Source organism: Polypterus senegalus, chromosome 1, assembly GCF_016835505.1.
Source record: "Polypterus senegalus isolate Bchr_013 chromosome 1, ASM1683550v1, whole genome shotgun sequence".
Taxonomy (NCBI): domain Eukaryota; kingdom Metazoa; phylum Chordata; class Cladistia; order Polypteriformes; family Polypteridae; genus Polypterus; species Polypterus senegalus.
The window spans coordinates 340440909-340453790 of NC_053154.1; the positions used below are offsets into that span (position 1 = coordinate 340440909).

The window sequence follows — 12882 nt, forward strand, 5'->3', positions numbered from 1 at the left end:
AGTAGCTGGGTGTTTGGAAGTGCGCTTGGAAAAGTTATTTGTACTTGTTCTTTTTCTTGTTATCTGTATTTGAATTAGCATCGAGGCGGCAGGGTAGAAAGCAGCAGTAACTGATATCGGCATTTGTAAATAAATAACCGCGTCGTCGTAACAGCGATTCCTTAGTTTAAAGGAAAAGAAAAAAAGGCCGCGGCTGACTTCAAAGCAGTAAAAGGTGGAAACTCAGTAGTGCGCAGGTAAGCGGCCTGCGTTAAGACACCGATCAGGCACAAGGAGCAGTAGGAGCAAATAAGGTAGTAAAGTTTTATTTATTTGTTTATTTTAGATTAAACAGTCCTTAGCGGTCCAGAGGCAGAACAGTTAAGTGGGCGACAGTGTATTGGTTCATTAATACGGGGGAATACAAACAGTGCGAGTGAAGAGCTTATAAGTAAGAAGAGCTAGAAGAGACAGAGAAAAGTAAAGTTAACCTCATAGAAAGGCAGGCAGCTGAGAGGGAGAACAGTACAGGAGCTTAAGGGGGAAAAGGTGTAAAATATCTGTAGCAGATCTTAGTGTTACCATTTAAGTTAAGGAGCAGCTGAAAGAAGAAGAAATTTAATTTTAAGAAAAAAAAATATATAGTTAAGGCAGCTTAGTAATCCCAAATCAAATTTTAATAATGAGGCCAGTGCAATGCAAGTCCTGTTGGATGTTGGACTTTTTAGATGATGGTTTGGAAGAGCCAGTTGTCTATGAGGGCTACATCTGCAAGAGATGCCAGCTGATCCAGCACCTCGAGCTCAGGGTCGCTGAACTGGAGGAGGAGTTGGCTGACCTGCGTTGTAATAGAGAATTGGCGGACTTGGCCCAGGTGTCCTTTAGAGAGATAGTGTGCACCCCTAAGGTGGCGCGGGAGGAGATTCCAGACCAGACAGGTAGGAATAGGTGGGTCACGGTCGCAAGGCGTAAGGTAAAGGGTGCACACTGTCCTGAGGCATCAACCCCAGAATTAGAAGTGTCTAACGTTATCATGTCCTGGCGGAGCTGGACGGTGACTCTGATAATTCTGAGGTGGTAGGCAGGGTTGAGGAGCCCCAACGGGCCACCTCAAAACCAGTTCCCAAAAAGAGAGAGGTAGTGATAGTTGGGGACTCAATCATTAGGGGATTGAAGCGCAGGTGTGCTCCAGAGAGAGAGTCTCTGACGGTGTGTTGCCTTCCGGAAGCACAGGTGAGAGACCTCCTGGAAGGGTGGATAGGCTCTTGGCCAGAGCGGGGGTGGATCCAGTTGTCATTGTCCACGTTGGAACAAATGACATACATAAGGGTAGTCTGTCAGTTCTGCGATCCAAATTCAAAGAGTTAGGTACCAAGCTGAGGAGCAGAACTGACAAGGTAGTCTTCTCCGAAGTTCTGCCTGTGCCACGCGCCAGTCCAGGTAAGATTGAGGAGATTAGAAGGCTTAACGCTGGCTCAAATCTTGGTGCAGGGTAGAAGGGTATAGGTTTATGGGGCATTGGGACTCCTTTTGGAACAGATGGGACCTGTTCCCACCTGGACGGGTTACATCTGAACCGGAGGGGCACCAATGTATTGGGGAGGCGTATGTGTAGGCTAGTCGAGGATTGTTTAAACTAGGGAATGGGGGGGCAGGGAGTTTAGGACAGGCCAGATTTAGATCTATACATGGAAGAACAAACAATGGTGTAGAAATAAAAATGCATAGTAATGTAAATTTTAAGCAAACACGTAAAGATAGAAGGATTAACACATTAAAAATAGCTTGCCTTAATGCTAGAAGTATCAAAAATAAGGTAAGTGAGTTGGAGTTGTATGTAGCAGAGCACAATTATGATATTATAGCAATAACGGAAACCTGGCTAAATAACAAAGATGGGGATGAGTGTAACATAGAGGGATACACATTTTTAGGAAGGATAGACAGAACAGAAAAGGAGGTGGGGTTGCTGTTTATGCCAAACAGGAATTAAATGTAAGTCATCTTCAGTTGGATGATGAGCCCCATCTTAGTGAGGACATGTGGCTTCGCCTGGAAAATATTAGGGAAAAGGTCTCATTTTAGGAGTGTGTTATAGACCACCCAATTCAGACAGTAATTTCAACACACATCTTTTAGTAATATCAAAAGGCAAGTTTACAGGGGATATTATAGTCATGGGGGACTTTAATTATCCAAATATTAACTGGGATAACCTTACAGATGGAGGAGCACAAGAGCAGGAGTTTTTAGAAGTAATCAGTGACTGTTTTTTAACACAGCATGTTAAAGCACCAACAAGGGGTGAAGCCTATCTGGATTTAGTATTCTGTAATAATCAGGATAGAATTGAGGGTGTAGAGGTGATTGAACCACTAGGGTCAAGTGACCATAATGTAATACAATTCTCAGTATTTTGTAAGAGTACAGATGCAAAGACTAAAATTGTTAAGTTGAACTTTAGTAGGGCTAATTTTGAGCAGATGCGACAAAGTCTAAGTAGGATAGACTGGGATAAGCTTTTAAATGTGGAGACAGTCGAGGAGCAGTGGAACAGGTTTAAAAATGTTTTACATGTAATGCAGGACAGATACATACCTAAATTTGGAAGTAATAGGAAACTAAAAAAATCTCCACGATGGATTAATAAAGATTTAAAAAGAAGTTGCAAAGGAAAAACTGCTGTATAAGGCATATAAGACTAATGACTGCAAAGAGAACCGTAGCGTATGAGAACATGAGGGCAACCATTAAGAAGGATATCAGAGAGGCTAAAAGACAGTTGGAGAGGAATATAGCAGATAAGGCGAAAGAAGACCCCAAGAGATTCTTTCAGTATTTTAGTAGTAAAAGAACAGTTAAGGAGGAGGTCAAGTTCATCAGGAATAGTAAAGGGGAATTAAAAGATACAGACAATGAAATAGCAGATGCCCTAAACTTACATTTTTCTGAGGTGTTTACAAGTGAGCAAGTGGATAACCTGCCAGAGGTAAACACAACTACTAAGGAGGTACTGAGGGATTTGGAAATTGTAGAGGGAGAAGTGCTGCTCAGATTAAATAAGATGAAATCAAACAAATCACCAGGCCCAGATAATATTTATCCTCGTGTTCTTAAGGAGGCTAGTGAGTACATATATAAACCCTTGACACATATTTTTAGGAAGTCACTGTGCACTGGAGAGATTCCAAAGGACTGGAAAATGGCAAATATCATCCCATTATATAAAAAGGGTGACAGGGCAGATCCAAGCAACTATAGGCCAGTAAGCTTAACAAGCATCACAGGAAAATTAATGGAAGGAATTATTAAGGATAAGATTGAGCAACACATGACAAGGACAGGAGTTATTCTGAACAGTCAGCATGGGTTCAGAAGGGGAGGTCGTGTTTTACTAACATGTTGGAATTCTATGAGGAGGCAACAAAAGGATACGATCAAAGTGGAGCTTATGATATTATTTATCTGGACTTTCAGAAAGCATTTGATAAGGTGCCACATGAGAGGTTGGGCATCAAGTTAAAAGAAGTGGGAATTCAGGGTGATGTTTTTAGATGGGTGCAGAATTGGCTCAGACACAGGAAGCAGAGGGTGATGGTGCGAGGAACCTCATCAGAACTGGCGATGTTAAGAGTGGTGTTCCACAGGGGTCAGTGCTAGGGCCGCTGCTATTTTTAATATATATAAATGATTTAGATAGGAATATAAGTAACAAGCTGGTTAAGTTTGCAGATGATACCAAGATAGGTGGATTAGCAGATAATTTGGAATCCGTTATATCATTACAGAAGGACTTGGATAGCATACAGGCTTGGGCAGATTTGTGGCAGATGAAATTTAATGTCAGTAAATGTAAAGTATTACACATAGGAAGTAAAAATATTAGGTTTGAATACACAATGGGGGTCGAAAATCGAGAGTACACCTTATGAGAAGGATTTAGGAGTCATAGTGGACTCCAAGCTATCAACTTCCAAACAGTGTTCAGAAGCCATTAAGAAGGCTAACAGAATGTTAGGTTATATAGCACGATCTGTGGAGTACAAGTCCAAGGAGGTTATGCTCAACCTTTATAATGCACTGGTGAGGCCTCATCTTGAGTACTGTGTGCAGTTTTGGTCTCCAGGCTACAAAAGGACATAGCAGCACTAGAAAAGGTCCAGAGAAGAGCGACTAGGCTGATTCCAGGTCTACAGGGGTTGAATTATGAGGAAAGATTAAAAGAGCTGAGCCTTTACAGTTTAAGCAAAAGAAGATTAAGAGGTGACATGATTGAAGTGTTTAAAATTATGAAGGGAATTAGTACAGTGGATCGAGACTTGTATTTTAAAATGAGCTCATCAAGAACACGGGACACAGTTGGAAACTTGTTAAGGGTAAATTTGCACAAACATTAGGAAGTTTTTCTTTACACAAAGAACGATAGACACTTGGAATAAGTTACCAAGTAGTGTGGTAGACAGTAAGACGTTAGGGACTTTCAAAACTCGACTTGATGTTTTCTTGGAGGAAGCAAGTGGATAGGACTGGCGAGCTTTGTTGGGCTGAATGGCCTGTTCTCGTCTAGATTGTTCTAATTGTTCTAATTGTTCTAATTGTTCTAAGTGCCTTGTCTGTTGTCTCAGTGTTTGCTACAACCGCGATGTGAGTGATGTCTTGGTGTGGGAGAAATTACAGTAAATACAACTTCACTTGGTGGGTGATACTGTAGGTGCCTGTGAGGTGACACTCCTCTGGTCAGGGGTGACTTCAGTGACACCACTGACAGGGCTCGCTATGCGGATTGTCTCTCAGTCCCTATGGGTCTGGTGACTGTGGTGAAAGTGGCTCCATGTTCCTTAACTTTATAGGTCAGGGGCTGTGGATCACTCAATCCTGGTTCCAGTGCCCTGAGCCACATTGTTGGACTTGGTACTCTAATACTGGTGGTGCAGTGAAGAAGTGTCCAGTTTGTGAATTCAGACCACAGACTTGTTGTTGCTACTCTGAAGATCCAGTGTAGATCCAGTAGACTACTAAATACTAGGAAAATGAGGCTGGACCTGACCAGACCCCAAGACCAGGCTGTTTCTAACGAGTTTGCATGCAGTTGTGTGAGGAGCTTTCAGATTTGGGTACGACTGCCGATCCTAATGTGATGTGAGCAGAAAGAAGCCCCTGAAATTAAAAAAACACTACAAAATGATGGTGGGCCTGGACCCCTGAAATCAGTCACCATTATGAAGGAGTCCTTTAAATACCTGGGAGCCCAACTGGCCAAATGCCCATTTCAGTTGACGTGTCCATCTTATCTTGTGACCAAGAGTGTGTCACCTGACCTGCCTGAACTTGACTTGACCTGATTTTTCACATCACCCTAAACAAGTCATCTGCCCAATACACACTTTAGAGCTGTTAGGTGAAGTTCATTTTTATTGTCAGTGTCAGCATCTCTTGACGTGACATTTTAAACTCTGTGTCTCCTCTTTTTCAGATGTGACGCTGTATAAATACTCCACCATTGCACTAGCTGGGACTTTGGGCCTCGTGGTGCTGGTTGCTTTGTATTTAAAAATCAAAGGTAAGTGGAGCCGTCAGAAAACAGCAAAAGAGCTGAGGCTGGATGGACTTTCTCAAACTGTGTAAGGGAAACATCGTCAGGCAGGAGACTTGACATCACAAATGTCAATCAATTTATACACCAAATTACCAGCTCCATGTTAACAGAGCTGATCTGTAGGCCTGAGTGATTTAAAACATCAGGACACAATCCTTTAACGTGAACAGAAACTAACTGAGTTCCTGCTGGATGAGTTAAAGAGTCCAAATGTAACATGTCCTCTTTATAATGCACATCACAACTACTACTTCAAAATGAAAGTGAATAATTTCAGGTAGAGTTCAAAAACTATTGGAGTGTCAACAGGGTCGCCCCTTTAATTATTTAATAAGCAAATCAAAATTCAGGGCTGAGGGGCACAAAAATGGTAACAAAATAATCAGCCTTCTTGGCTAAGAGAAGACCGGCTGTGTCTCTGAGAGCAGGCCTGTCACTGGGAGTGTCGTCCTTCCACCTCAAGCAGACACCAACACTGTGCCGACAGAACTCAGTCCTCAGCAGAATGACAACCTGCATGCTGCCCTCTTCATGCTTGCGATTTCTCAAAACCTAATGCTGAACTTTTTATCAACACATTACGTGTTCTACCACAGGGGACGTGACACTTGACCGCTGCTATTCTCCATTTATACTCCATCTTTTCTATGCCCAGACATAAGCAAAAGTAAAAGCTGGAAGCTCCAGTCATGCATTGTAGTCACCAATCAGACGCCATTCTCCAGGATGCGCTGAGCGTTGCTGACTGGGATACGTTCACACGCCTCTCTGATGAAGACATCAAAGTGTTTAAAGAAGCTCTTTGGTTGGATTCCTCGTAAATGAAACTGCACCAAAAGTCATCAGCAGGACTCACCAAAGTCAGAAACCTTTGGTGATGCCCAAAACGATCACACTGCTGCGTACAACTGAGTGTTTGTGTCTGGGAATGTGACAATTAAAAAGCCACCTCATACGACCAAAGGAGCTGTGAAACTACTAAGGACGATATTGGGACAAAGTTAAAGAGCCATTTGAACAGCAGGCACATGTGGTGAAGTCTGAAGACAACATCTGACTATAAAGCAATTTCTGTCAGCAAAGTGAGTGTTGACACCTCCCTGGTAGATGATCTTCAGAACTTCTATGTGTGCTTCAATGGCAATGACATTCTTGGCAGCCAGAGATCCTAAACATTTGTGGTAGGAGAACAGCTCAGTGAGGAAACGGACGCTCATGTTGTCAGAACAAAACACAAGGAGAGCTTTTAAGAAACTGAACACCAGGAAGGCAGCAGGTCCAGATGGCATTCCAGGACGTGTCTTCAAGATCTGTGCTGATCAAAGTGCTGCACCAGTGCTCAACAGTAAGACACACAAAACAGTAAATGTACCAACCAGCAGAACCAAAGACCTCAGACGAGGCGGCCCACCTTCAGGCTACACGTCTTCATGAATAACAAAAGGACTAAACCACGCATACAGATCATGTAGGAAGAGCACGATTAAATCTGAATCAAATCTCATTCTTAAGACATCACTTTTGAAACATCACCATCAACGTGGCCTTCACAAATTCAACACATTTTGCTGGCCATCAAGATGTTGATTCACGCCAAGCATTTACAGAACATGGACTTGAATATTTTGGGAACAGGTTTTCAGACAGAAGCCTTTCCAGAAAATGATTTTGCCGCCATTAGAGTTTATTCTATGAGTTAATAAGCGAGCTATCGTATCTTAACTGAACGTACACATTATGTTTCTGTATGTGTTGTAAATATAAATATCATATGAAATGTGTCTGAACAATAAGAAGGAGTGCCGTAGGAAGGTCCTGTGTGAGCTGAATGTGTGAAGAAGCCAGCGGTCTGGGTGTGGAGATAAGAACTGACTGCTCTGGGAAAAGAAAGGACTGGCTAGAGCCATGTGTGCCCACACACACACACACACACACACGAGGACTACAAACCGTGACATTAATGAGACTGCGTCATTCACCAGCTCCAGTCCTATACGAATAAGAGCCTTTTACTGAGTGTTTCTTCCCGCCATGACACCATGCACCTTCTCCACTGTGCCCAGTTGTCGTGTTTCATGACTCCAGTCTGTCCTCCTGAGGCGCATGTTAATTATGTGACCACAGCCCTTATTTCTGTGACTTTCCTCAATTACTGACCCAATGTCTGTTTTAATTTACACATTAGAGTCATTTCACATATCACAGCATTCTCAGACCTTTCTAATGTGAGGTGACGTTGTCTCAGAGACCAACACTTGAAGCGGGCGCCAGTCGATGCCAGCTTTAATTGATGTCGTCTGTGTATTTTCAGCATGTTTAATGGTAACTGGATTATTTTTAAGAGGTTCGGTTCCCTTATCTATACATTCATTCACATGAAATTCAACAGCCCTTATTTTGTGATTATTCAATGAAGTGAAAAGTGAAAATGTTTTCTGCCTGTTGCTCACATTTAACATTTGAGTCTCCATGTGACTCTGGTAATGTGTTATAATAAGCATCATAAATAAGTAAATGACCTGAGCACTTAGTGTGGCTGTAGAGTCTGATTTGTGAGTGGCCATCTCTCTGGCAATGGCTGCTGCTGCCCAAGTTCAATCCCTGGATTATATTGAACTCTGCTCTCCTCTCTGCTGCAGCTTCATGTAGGGTGGTCTCTCTGAATCTCCTGTCTCCAGTCAAAGTGGTGACTGACACATTCCTCCCAGCTGTTGACATCAATGTCATGTTTCCAGATACCCTTTAAGTAAGATGTGGGGTGACATTGTGCCCAGGTGGCAGCAGCCATTTCACCATACAAGTGATCCTTGGGTGGACGTGGTCAGTCTGGTGCTGCATTGGCAGAGTATGAAGATTGAGGGTCTTGACACGAGTAACGACTGCCTGCTTTAAGCACAGGTGACTTACTCTCCTGTTGATCCATCTGTTTGTTTAGCTGGGCGAGTCACAAGGCAGCAGGAAGCTCTCCTGGTGAGCAGCGGGTTCAGGCCACAGACAGGGCAGCATTCCTTCACAGGGTGGACACACACACTCAAACACGTATCACCAATTCAGCCACCCTGCATGTTTAGGACTGTGAGAGGAGCAAACCCAAGTGTAAACTTCACAGAGGGAGCCCCTGAGGTGTGACCCCCAGACTCCTTAACATGAGGTGTCACTGTGTGCTGATTTGTTGACCATTAACCCCTAAATTCCACCAGTTTGGTTGTGAACTTTGGGCTATCAGAATTCAGAAAGAGGAGTTGTGGATTAGAGCAGAGATTCTTATGCTGAGATTGCTGCTGGGGGTCTCATAAGAGAAAGAAAAAGAAATGAGGGAGTCTAGAAAACAGCAGGGGTCCGGTGTCCATAGAGAAAGTCATACAAAGCAGAATGAAGTGTTTGGGCCCTTTGGACACAGCATAGTGGACAGCCCAGCCAGATAAAAAGAGACGACCGCAGAGATGGCATACCGTGGCTTAGGTGGAGAAGCTGGATGACAAGAGATTTGAGGTCTGTGGGCAGAGGAGTCTACAGAAGAGGGACGCTGACCTGAAGCAGTTGGGAGAAGATTGAAGTAAAAGAATAAGAATTCTAGTGAAAACCTCAGCAATGCACACCAATCTGATGAATTATTCAATGACATTTTCATGGCTCCCAACATCTCAGTCAGTATGATTTTGCCGTCACTCACCATGAGAAGGTCTTCTGCTGTTTGCACTTCATTTCAAGTGGTCTCACCTTCAGTAATAATGAAGAGTTTGTCAGTTACTGAGACTCCATAAGGACGTCACTGTGAATAGCCAGATGGTGTGATTTGTGTTCAAACAAAGCAGAAGTAAAAACTAATTGCCTTTAACTTTATTTTTTGATTATTTCTTTGCAGATTTCATCTTCTCCCCACACCTAACAGACCAGAAGGTAAATGAACTTTAAATTGTCTCCCTTCTACTTTATCTGTGACTTATCGCCCCCAGTTTGATGTAAGATGGCGTCAGTCAAAAGTAAACTTTTAAGATGTGGCCTCAGCTTTCATGTAACGATGCTGACTGAACGAGGTGACTGAGCTGAGCGTCTCCTGTCCAAGTGACACTGAACGTGACATGGCGACCTGAACGCTGAAATAATCTCCTCTAAAGACGCTTTGTATTTAAAGTGGTTTGCTTGTTTCTACTACTCAACATGCCATTCATCTTGATTTCTGTTCAAATGTTATCCATATGGCCATCCATTTGGTAAGCTCACATATATGCCAGGGTCAGTGGGCACCAGAAAGGACCAGCCTTAGACAGGGCACACGCCTACACACATGTGGGAGAACACACAAAACCGACACACGTGGTGACTGGGCTGGGATTGAACTCACAACTCTTAGAGCTCTGAAACATAAAAAAATAATAAATGATTTATAAAAATGACAAAAACTGCAGCAGAAAGATAAGCTTTGTGTTTTAATATCCTGTTTCAGGCACGAGAGAATGTCCGATATGAAGCTTTAGACCAGTCAAGAAGAAGAAGAAGCAAACTTTAAAACAGGACATGCTGACATCAATCAACGTGACACCATAGCTGGGTGACGAGAAGGCCGAGCGAGGAGATCCACGTTGGCATTTTGTTCAGCATTTGTGACAACCTTACTGGAGTGTTTTCATGTTAGCTTTCTCTGTAAGAATCAAATAAAATGTGAAATATAACAGATATAAAGTATAGAGACGTTAAACAACACTCACCTGTCTATAAAAATCAGCCAGATTTGGGACTACAGTCATACGTCCAATCTCATCTTCTGTGTTTGGCTGTAAATTACAAGGTGGCTGTGCCGATTCGCGTTTCACCGTTTTATATTTTCATTCCTCGTTGTTTTTGTCATTTCTCCCAGCTGTCTTGTCTGCTCTTGGTTGACATTTTTTCATGTCCTGTCTCTTTGTCCCTTGTCCCTTTCCCCAATTTTGGTCATTTAGGCACTCAGGTGTTGTCCTGATTGAATCAGCAGTTACCTGAGAGGTCAATTTAAGACTCCCATGAGGCCACAGCTCCTCTGCTCTTGGGTTGGTTCAGTCATATCATTTCATTTGTATTTGTTTGTCCTTGTTCTGTTATGGTCCTTGTGTTTTGTGATGATACCTAAGAGGCGGTGCCACCTGTCTGTCACCATCAGGGCACCGCCCTCAGCCCTATAAAGACTACAGGAATACGCACTCCTTGGCAGTTCATTAAATGTGCTTGGTGGTGTTGGTGAGTTCTCTTGTGATTATTACTGCACTTTTGTGATTTTACCGGTTTTTTGATGTCTACGTTCTGTTTTTGACTTTCTCTTCTGGATTTGTGATTTTGGGACTTGTTTGCTTTTACTCAGAATCAGGACTAAGAAGTCAGACTTGAAAGTGGACGTCACCATTGTCTTGTTTAAAAGCAACCTCTGACTATAATAACAAAGAAATGTTACCAGGAAATGATTTAAAAGATGAAGAAGTGATTTTCAAATTAAAACCAGCTTGAGGGTAGCAGCTTTCAAGAGGTGCACAATGGCCTGTTTTAAGGTTTTATGACAGTCAGGCCTGTTCACTTCTTTGACATCTTATAAAGCACCTTGACTTACGTCTGGACGACAAAAGGCCATTCAGCCCAACAAAGCTTGCCAGTCCTATCCACTTAATTCTTATACAAGAACATCAAGTCAAGTTTTGAAAGTCCCTAACGTCTTACTGTCCACCACACTACTTGGTCTCTTATTCTAAGTGTCTATTGTTCTTTGTGATTGTGTGAAATTTACCCTTAAGTTTCCAACTGTGACACCATGTTCTTGATGAACTCATTTTAAAATACAAGTCTTGATCCACTGGACTAATTCACTTCAATCATGTCACCTCTTAATCTTCTTTTGCTTAAACTGTAAAGGCTCAGCTCTTTTAATCTTTCCTGATAACTCATCCCCTGAAGCCCTGGAATCAGCCGAGTAGCTCTTCTCTGGACTTTTTCCAGCACTTTTGTCCTTTTTAAATCTTACTTTGTGTAATTCTTTACATTTACTGACATTACATTTCATCCTCCACAAATCTGCCCAAGCCTGTCTGCTATCCAAGTCCTTCTGTGATGATATAACGGATTCCAAATTATCTGCTAGTCCACCTGTCTTGGTATCATCTACACATTTAACCAGCTTGTTACTTATATTCCTATCTAAATCATTTACAGTATATATATTTAAAATAGCATCGGTCCTAGTACTGCCCCCTGCTGGTCACCACTCTTAACATCGGCCAGTTCTGATGAGGTTCCTCACACCATCACCCTCTCCTTCCTGTGTCTGAGCCAATTCTTCACACGCCCTCGACCCTCTGCAGTTCGCATACCAGGAGAAGGTGGGAGCGGAGGATGCCATCATCTATATGCTACACCGATCCCTCTCCCATTTGGACAGAAGCAGTGGTGCTGTAAGAATTTTTTTTTTGGACTTCTCTAGCGCCTTCAACACCATCCAGCCTCTGCTCCTTAGGGACAAGCTGACCGAGATGGGAGTAGACTCACACCTGGTGCCATGGATCATGGACTATCTTACAGACAGACTCCTCAATACGTGTGGCACGGGAACTGCAGGTCTGACATTGTAGTCAGCAGCACAAGAGCACCAAGAGGACTGGACTTTCACGGTCCTGTTCAGCTATATACATCAGACTTTCAATACAACTCAGAGTCCTGCCGCGTGCAAAAGTTCACTGACAACACTGCTATGGTGGGCTGCATCAGGAGTGGGCAGGAGGAGGAGGAGTATAGGAAGCTAATCAAAGACTTTGTTAAATGGTGCGACTCAAACCACTTACACCTGAACACCAGCAAAACCAAGGAACTGGTGGTGGATTTTAGGAGGCCCAGGCCCCTCATGGACCCCGTGATCATCAGAGGTGACTGTGCAGAGGGTGCAGACCTATAAATACCTGGGAGTGCAGGTGGATGATAAACTGGACTGGACTGCCAATACTGATGCTCTGTGCAAGAGAGGACAGAGCCGACTATACTTCATTAGAAGGCTGGCATCCTTCAACATCTGCAATAAGATGCTGCAGATGTTCTACCAGGAAACGGTTGTAGACGAGTGTCCATCTTCTATCGCGGTGGTGTGCTTGGGGAGGCAGCATAAAGATGAAAGAGCGCCTCACACCTGGACAAACTTGCTGAAGGCGGGGCTCTATTGTAGGCTTTGCTAGCTGGACAGTTTAACATCCGTGGCAGAGCGGCGGGCACTGAGCAGAACTCCTGTCAATCATGGAGAATCCACTGAACAGGATCATCTCCAGACAGAGGCAGCTTCAGCGACAGACTGCTGTCAC

At 43.2% G+C, this 12882-nt stretch overlaps 1 long non-coding RNA gene across 1 annotated transcript; it reads left to right on the top strand.

The window, feature by feature from the left end:
- Positions 1-256: 256 nt before the first annotated feature.
- Positions 257-10191, top strand: LOC120517303. The gene is made up of 4 exons (XR_005631017.1): positions 257-293; positions 5453-5539; positions 9441-9475; positions 10023-10191. It is a non-coding gene; the product is annotated as an uncharacterized LOC120517303 (long non-coding RNA).
- Positions 10192-12882: the final 2691 nt, after the last annotated feature.